At 37.1% G+C, this 20,289-nt stretch overlaps 1 long non-coding RNA gene across 1 annotated transcript in view; it reads right to left on the bottom strand.

Moving 5' to 3' along the window:
* Window positions 1-19,810, bottom strand: part of LOC114487916 (uncharacterized) — a 38,700-nt gene extending 18,890 nt beyond the window's left edge. Inside the window, exons 1-2 of the long non-coding RNA XR_003683480.1 lie at window positions 19,396-19,810; window positions 14,436-14,633 (exon numbers count right to left, since the gene is read on the bottom strand). This is a non-coding gene — a long non-coding RNA (uncharacterized lncRNA). The remainder of the gene's footprint in view (window positions 1-14,435; window positions 14,634-19,395) is intronic.
* Window positions 19,811-20,289: the final 479 nt, after the last annotated feature.

Here is a 20,289-nt window from a genome sequence, read left to right as displayed (position 1 = left end):
AAAAAAAAAAAAAAAAAAAGAAAGGGTGCCTTGTGGTCACACACGAGGGCACAAGTCACCCAAGTCAAAGGACAGGAAGAGATGGGATATTTGTTATTCCTGTCAGTGATAAAGGGAAAGAGCTTTGCCTTTCTTTCTCAAAAGTTATGCATGGCACTGCCCAGTAGACTTTGAAAGAAAGCAGAAAACTTAAAAATGAAAGAGTGTGGAAAACATCATAAATATTACTACTTCTGTTGAAGAAATTTCGCTATTTATAACGACTTCACTGTTTACATGACTGTGTAACATAAGCCTTGTCTGCCAGTTTATGCATGCACGTAATTATTCCTTCAGGGAAATAGATTCTTCACTTAAGAGTGAGAGAGGAACACTATTTCTTTTCCTACAAACATGGCATTTTGGTTTCTCAGTTCATGAACACACACGCACGTGCACACACACACACGTGCATACATACACAAGAGTGACAGATGTAGAGCTTTAGAACGTTTGAAAAAACATGGCATTCTCAGTAGCCCACAACGTACATTAAATCCTGACTTCACACTCTTAAATTAGTCTCATAGAATTAATATTTACCTTAATGCTCTTACATCATAATTTTGGTCATTAAACATGCCATCGAGCTTCAAGTTTTTAAAATATAGAGACAGTAACTCATTCACCATTGTAGCCACAGCACAGTTCAAAAATGTGAATCCCAAATGTAAAATAGATAGCTAGTGGGAAGCAGCTGCATAGCACAGGGAGACCAGCTCGGTGCTTTGTGACCACCTAGAGGGGTGGGATAGGGAGGGTGGGAGGGAGACCCAGGAGGGAGGGGATATGGGGATATATGTATACGTATAGCTGACTCACTTTGTTATACAGCAGAAACTAACACACCATTGTAAGCAACTATACTCCAATAAAGATGTTAAAAAAAAATGTGAATCCCATGCCAACTATGAAAGGAAAATTCTACTTAATTTAAAATTTTTATAGGTTATTTCTACCACATGTAAGACCAAATTATTCAAGTTTCATGTTTTGAACTCAACAAGTTTATAGAATCATAATATTCTTAATTACAACTCTGTTTTTAAAGAGTTTCCTCTTGGATTTGAGTCTGCTTTGATTCTTAAGAGAACCCTCAAAAGAAAACAGTTTTTGATTTGAAAGATCACTCATTTGTGTAACATACCAAAAACAGAAATTTTCAAATAGCAAACCAATATATACTTAGAGCCATCAAAATATCCTATATATTAATAGGGGCAGGTAAAGTTTACTGAGTACTTACACAATGCCAGGCTCTGTGCTATTCCACAGAATATTTAAAAACCGTCTCGTGAGGCATCTCTCCCTGTTATTATAATACCCACTTTATAGAAAAGGCAAACTAGGTCTGAAGAGATTGATAACTGGTGTAGGATCACAACACCATATTAACTAGAGCTAGAATTCGAACCCTCTTTTCACTGATTCCAATGCTTCCACTCTTATGTACTTCGCTCTATTGTTTGCTGAATAATAATTGTGCACCTCTGACAGTCCCTGTCTCCAACATTATAGGTACCAGCACCCTGTATTTGCCTATATCCTCATCCTCAGGGTTGCCTAAGGGGGGAAAAAAGTAATCTTTAATGTAACAAACCTGAATAACCAATGTTGAGATCAAAGGCCTGTGGTCCTTTTAAATCATATTTTGATCAAAGCAAATATGTATTTTCTTGGTTAACAGGTATTGAGCACCTACTGTTTCCAAAGCATCCTGTACACATAAGTAAATGTTATAATTTTTAATGAAGCAAAATATCTATATTACCTCAACAGAGTAATAGGATCCTGTAATAGGATTTGGCATGATGGGTATCACCAATTTTCACATCATCTGCAACTCATGAGTAAATAAAACAAGTAATTTTTAGTGAATGAATGTCTTTTTGAACAAAAGTGAAAGCAGAAGAAATAATAAAAGCAATCATTGATGAGAATTTAGAAAGTTAAGCACTAAATCCTATCTAAGGAGTAAAAAACAATAAATTCTCCCACTGAACCATAGGCTTATACTTGATCTCATACAATAGCATGTAAATGCAACAACTACAACCAAAGAATACAGCTGTGGAAACTGTATACAGTTGTGGAAACCATCAATAACTCCTATTAATGTTACAGAAACACGTAATTGAAAACAGATCCACTCACATGGAATACTTGGATTTTACTAAATTTGTGCATCTTCTACAAACCCATCAGTAAATTCACACCACTGAGCGTAGTTGGGGTCTGGACACCAAACCACCAAAGAAGCCTAGAAGATTAAAGATGCCACATTGAACATTCTGACATCTGTACCCTCGGATGTATTAATATATCTAACTCTGATATGTTTACTCTGTTTACCCTAGGACAAAATAGCTAGAAAAAGTCAGCAGACTTTGGCCAAGGATACTTTCTCCTTATTTCTTAGCTAGGAGAAAAGATGGAAGAGCTGTTTCTCCTCCATTGATACAGACTACATTTTTACTTCCTTGGATTCAAAGACCGGTTTTTACTAAGCGACTACAGCATGACAGTTCTCAGGGGAAGGCTGAATCCCACGTCTAGTACTGAGTGCTCTATCAACTTGCACAAGTTATTTCACCTCTCTGCTTTGATTTCCTTCGTCTGCAAAGTGGGGAAAATAACAGTATCTACCTCAGTGGGGACTTGAATGGAAGAATGTGACAATGTAAGTAAAGCCCTTATCACACTGTGAACACGCAATTAACATTCACTTCACTTCTCAACCATCATCAATGACGAAAATGGTGGCTACGAGCCTCATTGTACCTGTTTCCTATAAAAATCCACCAGCTTTTCTGTTCTGACTCCCCTCCCACGGCAGTCTCCTAGTAAGTGAACTGTTTTATTCCATGGCGAGCATTCCAACGGAGCCACTTCTCTGTGACCCCCCAAGGAAAGGGAGAATAAGGCTAGACCCGGAAAGGTATCCTGATGTCCCCTGAGGACATTACGCTAAGTGAAATAAGGCGGTCACAGAAAGACAAATACCGCATGATTCCACTTATGTGAAATATCTAAATGGTCAAATTCATAAAAACAGAGAGTAAAATGGTTGCAGGGGCTTTGGGAACATGGACATAAGGAGTTGGGTAAAAAGTTTCAGTTATGTAAGATGAAAAATTCTAGAGATTGGCTGTACAGTCTTGCACCTATAGTTGAATACTGTACACTTAAAATTTTGATAAGAGGGTCAATCTCATGTTATGTGCTTCTTACCGTAAAAAAAAGGTATCCTGAGATGCTGAGCTGTGCTAAAGAGGTTAGGCCAATAGCAAAAATATGTGCTGTCTATATATTCCATTTGTTTTTGCTAAATCCCTAAGAAAAGAGACCCAAAAGATATTTTCAAAACTTACATTACAGTTAGACGTTATCTGACACTTTGTGCCAGATTCTCCCAATCTGTCAGCTGCTGTCTCTTAGAGAAATTTTATGCCCGGAAGCAGTTGGGGCACATAATAATTCATAAGTGTGACTTCCAGGAACACCCACTTCACACACTACCAGCATTAAGCATCCAAACCCCTCAGCTGTAGAATACAAGGAGAATGGCACCGAAAGAATAAGGATTTTAAAGGGGCTGTGGTTTCAACAATTTCAAAGCTTTAACCACGTAACACTTCGTGTTTCCCCAAACATTAATTTCTCAGATTAAGTAGAAGCATCTAAATTGGTATTGTGAGACCTGGAGAAAAAATTGTGTTTCTTCTAAATTGAAATAGTGACACTATCGACTATTATAAAAATAAAAAGGGATGGGGAGGAATAAAGTTCTCAGGAATTGGAAATGCATAGCAGAATGATTACAAGTGTGTGTCATGCATTCTGTCTTTTCTAATCATATACAGATAAGACTTCCCGTAGGGAAAAAAAAGTCTATGAGCATATATGTGCACAATTTTCATTCCTGAATTAGGCAGGGAGTATCTTCACTGGCCTCACAAAATAAGGGAGAAACAGCTACATCCTTCAAACCAAGACCGTGTTGATTAAACACTTGAAACAGGAATGAGTCAGGGAGTGATGGATTTTAAGTTGACAGTTGAAGCTCAGTCTTTTCTTTATCCTTGAATAATAACATAAATGTGAAAAAACCAAAACCTGAAAGACTTTAAACCTCTTAATTAATATGCAGATATGCAGTGAAATTTTTCAGAATTCTTCATATTGCTGGAGTTTTTAGTTTTTCACTATTGATATTATGGAATGTATTTCTTAACTGACATGATTTTTTTTTACTGAATATTAATTTCTAAGGTATTTAGAAAATAGAAATAGGTAAGTAAAATATTTTTAACCTCAAGATCTACAAGAAAATTCTTGCAAATACAGTATCAGCATTCTTGATATGTTTTAAAATAGATATGTACATTTATGTAGCTATCAAGCACTTAATAAAAGATGATTACTCAAGGCAATTTGCAAACTATGGTTTCATCGAGATACATGTCAGTGTAAATCAGGGACCTTCAGTTCACCGTTTTTCTGAACAAGTATGCCATAATCTTTGCTAGCTCTGTTTCCGGTTTCCATGAGGCCATCATAAATCTACCACACTGCATGGTCTCCTCAGAACACAGTCACAGATTCAAATGCTTGAAAGTATAGTGAACTATACCTTCAGAGAGTCTATATCAGAGTTAGTAATCTCCTTCACCTGTGGGGCATATTTCATTTTAACAAAATTGTCATAGAAATGCACCCATCGTGCTTAAAATCTATCCATTATTATCACACTTTATGGAAAACTACCTTTCTGTCAGCCTAGAAACACGAAATAGGAATGGACACTCCTTTTAAGGTCTGTACATAAATGGTTTGTATACAATGTCTACTAAATTAGCCAGGGTGGACTTTGGTGGATTGAATGCAAACATAGATTCAACTGGTATAAAACATTTTTCTCAATTTGTCACTGCTGATATTTAATTTGCTTTGATCTAAAACTGCTAATGTTATCCAAGTGGAAGGAACAACTAAGATTCATTATTTTAGATTTATTTCTAATACTGAAGGTGTCTTCTAAAAAAAAGTAAAATAAAATGTATGAAATCATTTAATTTTCATCCTTCAAACTTAAAATGGTATATTAAAATCAGAAAACTGTTTAAACCTTTCCCTTTTCTGGAATTACAGTTTATAGTTTTGTATTTATTGAATGCATTCATAGGCTCCCTGAGGATGTGAAATGTATGGAAATATATGTGCATTACTAAAGAAAGAACTAAATTTATTCTTTCCCCACATCATGCTCTTCTTTGCAGTGGAGGTTTTTAATTCAATACAGAGCTAGAATGAGATGGAGCCAATTTCCTGGTCTATATGTGTGACAAATGCTAAAAGTGGCACAAGATTAACAAATTAGTTGAAGTATAGATCTTAAAAGATTTTTTTCTGTGTCTCTAAATCAAAATTCATATTTTATTTGAAACGAAACCTTTTTTAGAATTCAAGAATGACCAAGGATCTTTTATTTCTCTGTATTTAAGATGAAAAGAGAGGATTTATGACAACATACTTGCAATTTTTCTAAAAGCAAATTTTATTTGTAGGAAAGCTTACAAAGATTATATATTTGGAATATGAAATTATTTTAATTGGAATCCAGTGACTTGGGTTAATAATTCCAATGTGTGATTTGGTAAAAAAAATTTAAAGTTTTTTTTTTTTTCAAAATAAAGAGTTATTCCTAAAATAAAAGCATAAAATGAATATCAGGGGTAAAATTTATTTATTTCTGTATTTTTATGGGTAAAAATAATGTTTACAATGTTAGGTCCCAGATAAATATACTTGCTTTTCTAATAACATTTCTTATATTTGATTTTAAGTGAAAACTATCAAAGCTTGGCTGTTTTACCTAACTTCAGAATTATGTGTTGATATATATCTAACACCAAACAATAAAAACATCTGTGACAATAAAAGCATGGAACAGTTGTGGAATTGTTTAATTTAGGAGAAAATGGCTATGTTTGATAATCACGTGTCCATGAATGGATTTCTCCTCTTTGTTGAGAAACTTTTATATTTTGCAATTTTTTTTTCCTTAAAGGAACCAACTTATGATGTGTAAGGGATTTTTAAAAAGGTATTCTGAAATACGTGTTTTGGATTTAGCTCACTCATTCAGGATGAAAGCTTTGTCACATAGTCCACCTGTTTTGCTTGGGCTTAAATTATGTAAAAATACAGCATCTTAAAGCAAGCACAGTCTTACTTGTTGTACCCAAACACGATAACATGCTTAAAATTCAAGAAGAGTTCTATGCAGGTTGTATGTCTCAGTCACCCAATCTCCTTCCACATATCTGTTCATGTTGACAGACTATGTCATAATACATCAACAGAAAGATCAGCACAGAAGAACAAAATTTCATCGCCTGACAGCAAGAGGAAAACTGATTTTCAGTATTAAATTAGTACAGATATACCATTACCTCACTTCCAATAAGTCTACTACCTTTAAAAAATAAGGCGTCTGCTATAATCACAAGTATATGCAAAGGCAATTAGGTTCGTTTATTTCTTTGGTATCACCCTCTGACTGACAGCCTATTTTCATTTATCTTTTACAAGTTATTTTATTTGTTGTATCTTGGAAACAACTTAGAGAATTGAAAGAAATACAATTTCTTCCTGAGACATGAAATATTACATATGTAAAAATATATATCTGCCAAATGTTTGGAGGACAATCTCTCCTAGACTAATCATGAGCAGAAACCTTCTGGCCATTGAAATGGAAATGGGTATTTAAGCTTCTGAGAAAAGTTCGGTATCTTTTTCGTATAACATCTTGGTCTGTTCGGATTTCAGGAGAAATTTACCAATACCTGTAATAAATAATGTCTTTTGCAGCCTAGGGCATCATCTGCCACTTAGGCTTTTAATTTTGCCCCTGTTTGAACACCCTGCAACATATGCACTTCTCTTTTGTCTATTATCCTAGAGTTGTGCTATTCCCAAATATTGACATCATCTACTTTTATCAGCATTAACTGCTCTGAAGCTTCCCAGACTCATGCTCGGCTCTATTTCTTCCTATTGATTATCTTCCTCACTCCAGCAGGTAGCTAGCCAGCGAGGCTGTCCTGAGAAATAGCTTCCAATGACTTTATACGCACAATTTACACGGAATTGTTTAAAGAAGATATTAGCCTCAATACAAATCAGTGAACCTCATTTAGTCAATACTGCACAATTCCGCTGTTGGCACCCTGTCACATGTTCGACTTTACAGTCAGCTGCTGCACCCAATCTGCACATTAGCCATAGTATTTAGTTTCATATTAAAATGAAGCTGGGTTTTTTCGCTTTTGCTTTTCTTTTTGAAATCTTTTCAGTATACTTTTTACATCACCTCACTGAGCCATGTGATAGTAATATATTTTGAAATACAAAAACCTGAGATTAAATGTTTGATTTTTGACAGTGTTCTTAAATATAATAAATTCAAAAGGAAATACTGTTAAGTTAAAATGGAGTGTTTTTCATTAAGTCCAATCAAATGGTAGACAACAAAGGATCTTTTATTTGAGAATATGAAGTGAAAATGAAAACCAGAAAACCTTTACTAAGAAAAGGTCCAGCTAAATTATGTTGGAAGGAGGTCTCCAGATTGAGCTTGGGTGTTTCTTTTGCTAAAAGTGAATTAAACTAAGATATGTTATGAAGAAATATTTTACAAAGAAGCAAAACTTAATGCTTTGTGGAGATGAAAATAAGGTCTAAGGACGGTTGACTTTGAAAATAATTCGAAAGAAAGATCACATATGAAAAAGATTGCCACAGCATCTGATCTTTTCTTATAATCATAACAGGGAAATGTTTGGGGGAAAGTAATGCTGCCATGGCAATGCTGTAAAATTCTAGAAGGGGTGTTTACATTTCAGAATTACCCCTCCTTAAACTACTGGTTTATGATAGCTAATGAGATGATATCCAAATGTTGAAAACGGGAAAATTCGAATGAAAATCTAAATGTGAAATATAATATAATGAAATAACTAAGCAACATAATACTACTCTGAACGTTTGTGCAAATATTGCAAAATGAACTGCAATACATTAAAATTCTTCAGTGGTTGTGTAATACATAAGTGAAGGTTTACATATAAAAGCTTTAGCTATCAAAAAAAAAAGGATCTTTATATCATATTATCCTAAATTTTTTACTTGAAAACATCACTAACATCTTGGGGTGCATTCTGAAAAGCTGTCATTAAATCTATTTGCATATCTCTTTGTAAACTGAAGTTCAAGGTAAAATAGTGCATGCTGATCAAAATAGTCTATTTGTTATAAAATGCATCCTTTAGCTTTAGTGGGTGAGTGGCAGAAAGCTTTGGAGAGTATGAATGGTAGAGAAAATAATAATTTCAGGTTTAAAGATTTTAGAGGGCTGAATATTTTTTCTGGAAGTAAGAAGTAAGAGTTGAACACAATGACAATTTAAAATGAGTTATAGTTATAATAGCAGATTTTGAAAATTAATACAGAAAAAAATTAAAATAAAATTACATAACAAATTATTGTAAATATTTCAAAATTTTCTCTTTTTTACTATAAAATGTTAAAGGTGATTTTGTATGACCTTTGCTTTCATTTCCTTTCTCTTTAAATATCACTGGTACGGAGCTGGAGCCCTGAAGCCCAGGTAGAAAAGACACACTGAAAGATGGCCAGTCTATCCTGACTGTACATTTTTTCACACATTTATTGCAAACTGACACTCATATAACAGCTTTCTTTTTTTTTTAATCACAAAGATTCAACAAAGAACAATTCCAGTATCAAGGGAAAATCATACCTCAGAAAAGAGAGAAATGCCATAACTGCATATTCAGGCTGCATAAACCAAGTATGGCAAAGATAATTGTAATATTTGTATGTGACAGCATTTTACCATTTAAAGAAGTCAGTAATCTAAATTTGAGAGTATTTAGGTGTAATTGTGTATATGTATGTATATATCATATATTACATGCAATGCACAAATATAAATTTCAGCCCCAAATGAAATGCACAAACATTTCATTTGTCTTTTTTTAGTTTAAAATATTCTTTGATGAATATGTATTTATATAGTAAATATACCTCTACCAACTAAATTATGAGATTTCTTGCTAGTCCATATGTCATATGATATTCTACTATTAAATAAGATTGTATACTTTATGTATTCGCTTAAACACAAGAACATTCTGAATGAAGCAAACGTAAGCACAAGCAATGCACACAAATTAAGATACGTTTTTAAACTAACAGCAACAAAATAGTCTGATAAACATTTCAAGTAAATAAAGACACTAACAGTTTTTCCCAAAAAATTATCTAAATTAACTCTAATGCTTTAAATGTAAGTGAATGCTGTTTTCAAATTACATCAAAACATAAAATTCTCAATGATTCTCCATAGTAACTTTCAAAAGAAACTAATTTTTAAATAGCTTTGATTAAATTCCTAAAATATAAAGGAAAATTATTTTTATTTTCTGTTTATTAAGACCCATCTATAGCGGAAAACATGATTCCAGATCTATAATCTTTATAAACATTATGAATGTTCATATTTATGGTGCATATTAAAGATTAATGTTTAAGATCTATAGTGACCGCCTATACAGATTACCAAGATGATGGCAAAAATCATGCATATCATTTCACTGAATTAGTTTTAGTAGCTTAAATGTGCTCTAGTGAGTCCAGCTATTTCAAATAAATCTTTTCTATAAATATTCTGACTAGTATAACCTAGTCACAAAGGATATTTTACACCAAAAATTAACTTTAAAAAATAATATTGAATTCTATGGGATACTATCCTTTCTAAAAGTATAAATTTATCTAAACTAAGCACACATACATACACACTCACACATACACACACAAATTTGGTCGGTTTTGTCATTAAAGTAAACTGAAAATGAAGCCATTAAGGTGATTATTACATTGTCATCTATGCGACTATGTAGCTTTCAAAATATGTAAGCATTTCATTTAATCCTAATTTTACATGTTTAACAATATATCGGTAACAATTGTCATTGATTTTAATAAAGGGTAAATATTTTAAAATATCAACTAACACATGTATCTATTCAAATTCTAAGACAATTTCATTTGTCTAAGAATGTAAAATCAAACTAAATAGCTAATCGAGATATTTCATAATATCTCCATTTTACAGAAAAATATGTATTAACAAAGTCCAGTATTTAAGGAAATTAATGTTAGCCTTCTTATACATAGAGAGTACATTTGTACACCTATTACTATCTATATAAGTATAGATATATCATTATATATGTCTTGTCAATCTATGTATTTTGTGCAGAGAAGAAAAGCATTCTCATAACCTAGAATAAAGCAATAAAGGAGTGTAGGTATGTGTGTATGTGTGTGTCTGCTTGTATAGAGACGGAGGAAAAGAATTGATAGATTTACAGAGAGGTATTAAAGTAGAATATTAACATGTTTGAAAATGAATATGAAGGCATTATACTATATAGAGAAATATCATTGATGATTTTTCTTCTCTCTCCTTCTTCCTCTATGTGAGTGTGTTCGGCTGCTAACAAGGAAATGAACATTTGAGATAAAAGGAAAAGATAACTGTATAGAAATTTCAAATGGGTATTTTGGTTAAAATTACTAAATTAGAATTTAAATTCAATTGGGTTTTCTTTTCTGAAATATGAAATAAGGAGCTTGTAAAATGGGCACGAGAATCACAACATATTTTGAAATATTTCTATTAAAATTTTCCCATCTAGATATTTGTATCATTAGTACCTTATAATATTACAAAACATTCTGAAGGAATGTATGAAAATAGCATGAAATAAACCTGAAGGGGTAATCTTTGTAGCACAAAGATCAAGATTCTAAGTAAAGACAAAGTTCCTTATCATTTGATTCAGCCATAACTGTTTCAAACCTCCTAGTTTAATGATTTTTTATGTATTTCTACTTGTTGGTTTTTCAAATTTGTCATTGCTTCAGTATTCTAGGGCTGAAAAGGAAGTAATGTAGGGGGTAAAAAATGAATTTACATAGCCACCTAATAGTTAATATCTTGACCACCTTAAGATTATGCATTTAAATAGTTATAATCCCAGTAATTCCAATGCTACAGCATCCAGGGGATGCTATTAGATGCCTTCAACAGATAGATGTCCTCAATGATACTTCATAGCGAGTATCATTTACTAGTACCTGACTACCTAGATTCCTGAGGCTTTTAGTCTAAGAACACATTTCTATATAAAAAGAATCCAATTTAACTATAAGGGTAACAATGATGTTTGTCATGAAGTTGACAAAAAGTGGTAGACAAAAAGTTATCTGTAACTCCCAAGTGGACATATTCATTCCCTAATTCCTAGATAATTAACAAGGATAAAACTATACCTTGATCACCTCTTTTCAAGATGGTAAATTAATGATATAAACTAATGATACAGTGGAATCAAAGTGAGTTATGGGGGTGGGGGAGGATATGGGGGATGGAGAGAGAAATACCTTTTTTCTTGGCTCCACAAAGGGTTGAGGGCCTAATTATTTTTAAGTATAATCCAACCAACCTCTTCTCATGCTTAGCTGCACTGAGTGACACTATTTGTGATGCCCAGTGTGCTGAAACTGAGCATGTTGCTGTCAGTTTAAAAATGACTATAATAAAAGTGACCATGAAGATGGATCTTGTGATTTTGCGTTTCTAATCAGTCATCTGTGAAGAACACTTTTGCTTTGATTCAGCAGACTGGTGACAGCCATGATTGATAGTGCACAAGGATGAAAAAAGGTTATTAACTGTCTTCCTATTAAGCTCAATGTTTTACCCCTCTAGGTGCATCTCATACTTTAAGTTAAAATACTTACTCAGGTAAGGTCAAGAATGAACTCTATGGAGATGGTATCCATTCTGCTGAAAACGAGCAAGGCATTCTTACATAGACTTTTTTTTTAAATTTAGCACTTAAACTACATTTAATTCCACCATCTTATTCATTAGCTAAAAAGAGAAATTCCCTCCTTCCAACAGCATTCTATGGTGAAAACACTAAATGTACGGAAAATAGCTTTAAATGTAAAGATCTGAATGTGGAGCTGACTAGCAACATGTGTGTGGTATGTATGTAAATCTGTGTTTAAACAGATGGTCACATACGTATAATCTGAGGGTATTTTTAAGGGTAGACACTAAATTGATTTATGATTACAAAATAAATATCTGCATAATATATGCAAAAATTGTTTAATTTTAGATACTCTATACATAGCAGAGAAAAAATAATCATTTCTAAGAAACTCAAAGGCTCTAATAGAATATCTAGATATTTGTTTTCATTTAAATGTAATATATTAATTTATGAACTTCATCTTATTTTAATTTTTTAAATTAGAAATATTACATATAGATAAACAGTTGAATGACAGTATCTGTTCACATCTTTGACTAGCATACAGACGCACACCCGTACACAGGTAGTATTATAGAACCTAAGGTATTCCACTAACTGAGGATGTACCATTCATTAAATGAAATAATAAAATTTTTAATGTTATCATATTTCCTGTATTCCTTTATTCTTACTGAAGCCAAAATGTACTGAAAGATTTTTGCACACTTTATTTAACTTCTCTTTAAAAACATTTTAAATTTACAAGTTTGTTTCTGAGAGATAACGAATTAAATATATGCATTTTAATGTAAAATTGTGCTATTATGTTTCTTCCTACATTTCCCACTGTAAACACTCAGTACGTGGCAAATGTAATATGAACTAGGCAAAAATATTAAAGGATGTCAATAACTTGGCACTGAAATAACCATTTAAACTATAACCAAATTTCAGTTCTGTGTGCTTGGTGGTTCTTCATTGAACAACTCTGCAGAGTGGCACAGAATAAGAAAATGTTACCAGCATGTCATTAGAGTTTCGGTACAGGGAATATCATACTATGTCCAAATGTTTTCTCTAGTATATCATGACCTGTTTCTCCAATATCAGTTATTATACCCATTTTGGGTCTGTAATAAATTATATTTTGAAAATGCACTGTTTTAATATTAGGATCCATCAACAATGAAATATAGAGAAAGTAAGGAAATGAAGTTCAAGATTTCATTGAATTTTTCTCTAGAGCCACAAAAATTGGCTCTCTGTCCTACTTGCTTAATATTACAATTGCTGTTTTAAGAAACCTTTCCAATTCTCTAGGATTTTATGCATGCCAAGGATAATTTAAATACACACTGAGAGCCTAAAAATGTTAAAATGTTAGATCAATATGAAAGCTGTTTACTTAGTGAATTGTGTTTATGTCAAGTGGACTTAAGGGTAGATTTTAGAATTCATACAAGATTTCCTCAATACAACACATTAACTTCAATATTAAATGGATTTCTCTTTCTGTCTTTTCCAACTTCAACAGACAAATGCGTGTTTTGAAATTTAGAAATCAACGATGAGATAAGTGATAGAGGGGTTTATATGATCAATGATAACATATTATACAATTATTTGTCAAAGTTTTCACAGCAGAATTATAATGGAGAAATAACACGTTGTGTTTCTCAAAAACATTGTGTGCTTTTAAAATCACAAACGAAAAATGCAGTTTCTATCTATTTCGTTCATTAACAAGATGTTCTAAAATATTAGTGAAAGTCCTGTCTTCTTCCATCTGCCTACTTGGGAGTTTCTTAAGGAAAAGGAGGAAATACAAAGGCTGGGTAGGCCCAAGAGGGACACACAGATTTCCCAGTTACCCATTTCCTAGTCTTCTCTGTTTCTTCTCTAGAGAATCAAGATCTAGAACACACATTACACGCAGCACACATTTTAGGAGAGAACAAGGCAAAGGCAGTTTCAGGTAAAGTTTAGGTCATTTCCAAAGCAATTAGCATGGCTGAAAGTGATGTTGAGCTTTTGCAGAATCCAACACTTAGCAGACAGTAAAAGTTAAAAGTGCCACAGTTTCTTGTATCCTTTCGGAACTCCAGAACAGAATGCTTCATTAATTTTGTTCAAGCAAGTGATAGAACTGGTGAAGAAAAGCCCCACACCTTTGTGCAAACCCCTTAAATTTGGTTCTGAGGCTACTGTGATTTGGTTTCATGGAATACTGGGGCACAAGGCATCTTTAGTTTACAATACCTAGGGCTTTGATTACTTTAGCTTGAAAGTCTCTTCCCAAGCCCTTCCACTCGTACTTGCATCCCTTCTCCTTCTTTTTCTCCCCTCCTCCTCCTCCTCCTCCTCCTCCAGACCTACGAGGGGACACAGGGTAGGGGTATGAACTGGGTGGTGCACATCTGTGTAGCCAGACCGTGGAGGCTGACAGCTGCTGTCCACTCCCAGACCGTGTACCTGAGCGTAGAGGCCACTCTGCTCTTCTGCCCAGCCCACTCCAGCCTGCAGCGTTGCTGCTGTCACACCAGCCGGTGATCTGATAGGCTTGTCGGGTTGCCATGGTGTTGACTTCTTGCCTCTGAGGAGCTGCCCAATGACTGGAGGTCTGGGATTAAAGCGGGAAGAGGCAGCGGCCGCAGCGAATTTCAGCGGCAGCTGCAGCAGCAAGAAACAAGAAGCGAGAGGACGAGGTCTTTAGACTGAGCTCCTCTCGCAGCCAGGGCTGCCGGGGAGGGAAGGAGAGGAAAGGGGGGAAGTTTAGAAGGATGACCACTCGAAGCCAGAAGATGCAAGCGAGGAGTTTGAGACCCGCTCAGGAATAACTCATAAGCAATCTGCACGCGCTGAGAGGGAAAATCGTCCAGAATTCGTTATTATTCACATAAGATATTACCCGGGCTGGGGGTGGGACTGGGGTGTTAAAAGAGACTTAAGTGGGTGATATACTGCCTCCCCAAACCCCCTCCCTTCATTTGGGCAACGAAGTAATTTGACAAATAAAGAGGGGCTATAAAGAGAACTTTAAATCTGGATAGCTAACTTATTCCGAGAAGAGAAAGTGCAACTGGACGGCAACCGAGTAAATGAAAATAGTTGCCGGGGAGCACGGCCGGCGGGGGCGACGCGGGCTGGTGGGGGCGGGGAGGGGGAGGTGCGGAGAGTGCGTGGGTCTCACAACCCCGGACCGGAACCGTAAACTAGGCAATGAAAGGGAAAGAAACCGCTTCTGTTATAAATTAGTAGGTAGGTGAAGGTTACGCAAAGAAGAAAAGGGAAAGTAAAGCTGTTAAAAGAATAGAATAAAACCCCTGGGAGTTGAACTCGCAATCCCCCCCCCCGCCTGCCCCCCATCCCGGCTCTCCAATCCAAGGGGGAGGAGGAGGAGGAGAAAGAGAGTGCATTCTGGTGTGATGAGAACTCTCTGGAATGTCTGGAGGAGAGGATAGGAGCGCGAGGGTAAGAAGACCCGGGTGCTAAATAAATGGCGTGAGAGAGAAACGGGGGAGGGGCGGGGTAGGAAGGAAATATTCGGCGATTCACCGGAGGGACTTGGAGATGCAGAAGAGTGAGATTCCAGTAGAAGGAAAAGAAGTGCAGAAGTTCAGACCTGTAGCGTAAAGGAAGGAGGGAACGACTAGAGTCAGTAAGAGAGAAGGCGGAAAAAGGTGTGTGCTGCTGAGGGAGGGCGTGGGAAGGCACCCGCTGTCAACTGGAGGGAGCGACTGCTAGGACAGAGGGCAGAAAAGGGCAGAGAATTGTACGGACTCTGGCGGTGGCGCGAGCACCGCGGGGCAGCACCGGCGAGCTGGAACCAGGTGCCGTGCAGCCCGCGCCCCGGCTCGGGGCGACGCAGGGACTTTTCTGGCAAGAGGAAGAGCTGCTCGTTCACCCTGACGGAGTCACGATTCACCGCGAGTCCCAAACACACGCCTCACTAACTACTTTACAGCCTCTTTCATTGATTTTCTTTAACAAATAAACAGAATACCCGTTACAGCAACACTTCCTCTTGCTGCAGCTAGCTAGAATGCCAGAAGCTCTCTGATGGTTTCATTTCTCCGGATAGCAGTTTTTATATCTCTAAATAAATTGTTTTCCTTCACTTAAAGGATCAAATGTGTGATTCCATTCAATTTTGGGGAGTCCAGTCCTCGCCGCCCCCCCTTCTATAATTTGGAAATCACCTTTTAGAATAAGTAGAAGACAGGTTCAGACACAAGTTTGCAGACCTGGTAGGGCTCACTGACATTTGCATATTAATTTTTGCTAATAAGAAGTAACTCAATTTGGAAGGAAAACGCCGGTAAAGAAATTGATTCCCTTGGAACTGCAGGGAAATTAAGACTAGTCCGAGAGCCACACCTAAGCTACTCCCCTTGAGTTGTCTCTTAAAAATATTGCCTTTAAAAATAAAGTATTTATTTTAAAGTGGCCCCCTTCAAGAGCGGTTCTGCTCGAGGTTCTTCCATACATGTCAAAGGATTGTTGAATTATTCATTATTGTAATTACTATCATCATTGTCATTATCCTTTTCCATGTGGAAATAATTTTATTATCGTAATTTGATATCTGAAGAATTTCCTGTTAGTCGTTTGATAATCACTTTTTTCTGCTGAAAAGAAAAGTTTTGTTTATAAATGAGATAGGGAAAATGTTTTAAATGCTTTGATGTTTGCTATAGATTTCCGTTTATCTAATCGATCGGAATGCCAATAAAATCGATTAAAGGTTTAGTGTTTTACAAACAACCATTTTGTGCTTTTTGATTTTACGTTCAGAATGATTTTAATAAAACTAACGCTTTCCTTTAACATTCTCCCTTATAAAAAAAACAAATCTTTATCGTTTTTTCTTTTATTATTAGAAATTGCCACTTAAAGTTCTAATAGGAAAATAAAATATATATATATCTAAGCAATGGCCGCAATGGTTTAAATTCCATCCTCTTGTTGCTCAAGGTATTTAAATAAAGCCCTTTAAAATCTCGGTGAATTATATGCGATCATTCAGTGATTGCGGAATATTAAATTAAATTTAGATAAATCCGCATTGAAGGAGGCAGCACCCAATCCTGAATTTATTTCCCATTTTCTCTAACAGCATCACTGTGCTCCTCTCTTTGCAATGACAATGTGCCAAATCTGGGCATTTTGAAAACATTTTCCATATGCTTTAACAGGAGACTGATAGACAAAGAAGAAAAGGAGATGATCCTTTTGCTCTGAGGTATATTTTCCTTAACCTTTTTCTGTTAGACTTTCACTGATAATTATTTTAAAGCAAAAGTTTGAAAATCATTTAATTCTTTTTTTTTTTTTTTTTGCTTTCACCTTTTTTTTTTCCTATCTTGTAATTTATATTCCTGAAATGGAATTTTGGTGACAATACAATGTAAAGCTATCATTTCTGTACCTTGGCAAACAACATTTGTTTCAAAATCTTTGATTCATTTAGCTTGCTAGCTGCCTTTTGTAATTAAAGATGGATTTAATTATACATTTTGTAACTTAGATCAGATGGGCTGTTTGTTTGTTGTAGGATTTAATGGTGCTTTTGTGTCTAATATTTAGGGTTGTTACATACAGAGGTGATGGCTTCTTCAACTATAAAGATCTGGACTTTTTTTTTTTTTTTTTGTCTTGGAAATGTGGATGTTTGGATGAATGTAATGTCCTGTTTTAAAATAATTCTATTTAGTGGCTGGAGTTAATATATTGTCTCTACAGCATTTCATTGACTAAATGTAGATGTTTTAGGTTTAAAAAGATCACAACTGTATCTTCTATTCAATGAAATCAGTTATTCTTTATTTTGTTTTTCCTCACTTGTCTATCTTTTCCCATCTGCATCGCTGTCTCTTAGAGCTCTTCCCCAGACGGAGTGTAAAATTTTCGTTGGAAACTCTTGCTGGAACTATCTCCTTGTATTGTGAGAAGGGTGTGCTTGTGACCCTGGATGGAGTGAGTGTGCATGTGTATGGGGTGGGGGGCAGTGGTGGTCCTCATTAATTTGCATAAGAGCTGTAGAAGTGCTTATGAAGTTAGTGAAGTGCTATTGTTTGGGAAGAGACCTGCCTGATTTTGTTTATAAACACTGGGCTGGTTGCCTGGGGGAAAGAAGGTCACAGCACTGTCTGAGCCCTGACCTCTGAAAGGCCAGAGGGCGTCTGACTTTTTCTGTCTTTCCTTTCTTCCTCCCTTAATTCTTCCCTCCTCAGACCCTCTATACCTCAGACCCTCTATAACTCCTCTTCCCTCCCCATTCCTTACCTTACCTGTGTCTAACTGTACATAATGACCCCCTACACACACACACACAGACACACACACACACACAGACACACACACACACACACACACACACACACACACACGGGTCAGAACCTCCAGGGGGGGAAAAAGGTAAAACCGACTTACTTCGAAGTTAAAGCAAAAACTGGGCTTCAGTCTAGAAAGGTAGAAATATATGGGGATATGGAAGTACAGAGATAAACCCGGGATCAGGAGGGGGTCATTTTTATGTTGGGGGAAAAAAAAAAAAAGGAGACTACAGAGGAGAGAAGAACCAGGTTGGGGGAGGGGAGGGAATAAGCGAACGATGGATTTCACTGCCCACAAACACGTACATACACACTCAAAATACCTTTCGTCTTGGAATGTCATTTCATCTAGTTCACTCTCACCATCAAAGAGGGTGCCCATTCTGGATGTTAGGTCATATTTTAATTCTCCCCCCTCCCTTTTTTAATTCTCAAGAAAATATACTTTTTTTCATAGTAATGAGCAGTGGCTCTCCCACACTATTTCTTGAATTATTTCACTAGAAATATAATGCTTGTGACACTTTCCCCAATAAGCCCTGCACTTTCCGATTCACTGTCAACTTCATCGTCTCCCCCTTACATACATACATACTCCTCTCCCCCCACCCCCCACACACAAAATAACAGACCTTGGTATCAGGTTTAAGTGTGTTTTGGAAAGGAGTTGCTGAGTTAAACAAAAATGTTAGTTAACAGACTGCCTTTGTTAAATAGCCCCCGGGAGGAGGAGACCCAACAAAAAGAGGGAAAGAGGAGGGGGGCTGAGGATCTGAAAGTGTCTGTGGTGACATAAAGGGTTCCTAACGCTGAAATCACTTGTAATACCTCGTTTCAAACTGAGCTCATCTATAGACCCCGGAAGCGCGGTCAAAAGACTGGGAACCTTTTCCCCTTGGGCTGGGGCTAGTCTTGAGCTGAAGGGAAGCGGGGGAGAGGGAGGTGGGGTATTTATTAGTGACTCAGCGAGGGCAGGGCGGGGGAAGGGGGGAACATACAGCTCAAGACTCATTAAACCGATTGTAAAGCCCTGAGTGTCCGCCGCAGAGATTTGGGAAATAAAATACGCCAAGGAAAAGTCTGGGAGTGGAAATTACCTTTTGTCTCAATGTTAATTACTCCTTGCTTCCAACTCAACACCTAACCACCTGGTAGCCCTTTCAGGTCCTTCCCCAACTCGGCGCCGGGTGTCAGGATCCGAGTGCTCTGCAGTGGGCTTGGCTCCGCGGGGCAGCCCTGGAAAGTGCAGAAGAGGGTCTAGGGAAAGTTCTGGGTGCGGCGGGGAAACCTCTGCTCGTTTCACTTTGAAATTAAAAGTAGCCAAACGTTCCGCGAAGGCGGCGGTGGGTTCGCGCAGAGTTTAGGGACAGCGGCATGGGGGGCGGGGGTGTTGTGTGGGGTCAAAGGTTGACGGCGAGGAGTCCGCAGAGACCTGAGAGGAGCAGCTGGGTTTCCCGAAGCCAGGGGCCGAGGAGGAGGACGCCGGGGGCCGCGGGGCAGCAGCGCAGCCGGGTCGAGCCGGGCGGATCGCGCCCGCGCCCCGGAGCAGCCCGCGGGCTGGGCTCGAGCTCGCTCCCCTCGACGCGCCCCTGCCCGCGGCGCGGCGCTCCGCGCCTCCGGGCCCACCCCTGGCAGACCTGCGGCCGCTGCTCCCAGCTCCCCTTCGCGCGCTGACGCGCTCCAAGGCCGAGCCCTGGAGGAAACTCTTGACTCTGTGCTAGTTCCTCTCTGCCCCTTCCCCTCAGCCCATTAACCCCCGACCCTCATCCCAGCTTCTCTTCTTAGGAAGGAGGTGAAAGAGGACGAGGAAGAGATGATTCAAAAGAAAACACACACACATACACACACACAAACGCTAGAAGAGGAATACTCGCTTGCAGAAGGGACTGCAAAAGTGGGCGCCCCTCTTACAAATCCTTCCTTTTGTTTTCTTACTTAGAATTCGATAACTCCCCTCCCCAACACACACACACACACACACACACACACAC

Source organism: Physeter macrocephalus, chromosome 15 (assembly GCF_002837175.3).
Source record: "Physeter macrocephalus isolate SW-GA chromosome 15, ASM283717v5, whole genome shotgun sequence".
In the NCBI taxonomy this organism is placed as follows: domain Eukaryota; kingdom Metazoa; phylum Chordata; class Mammalia; order Artiodactyla; family Physeteridae; genus Physeter; species Physeter macrocephalus.
This window is presented reverse-complemented; position numbering and strand designations above follow the sequence as displayed.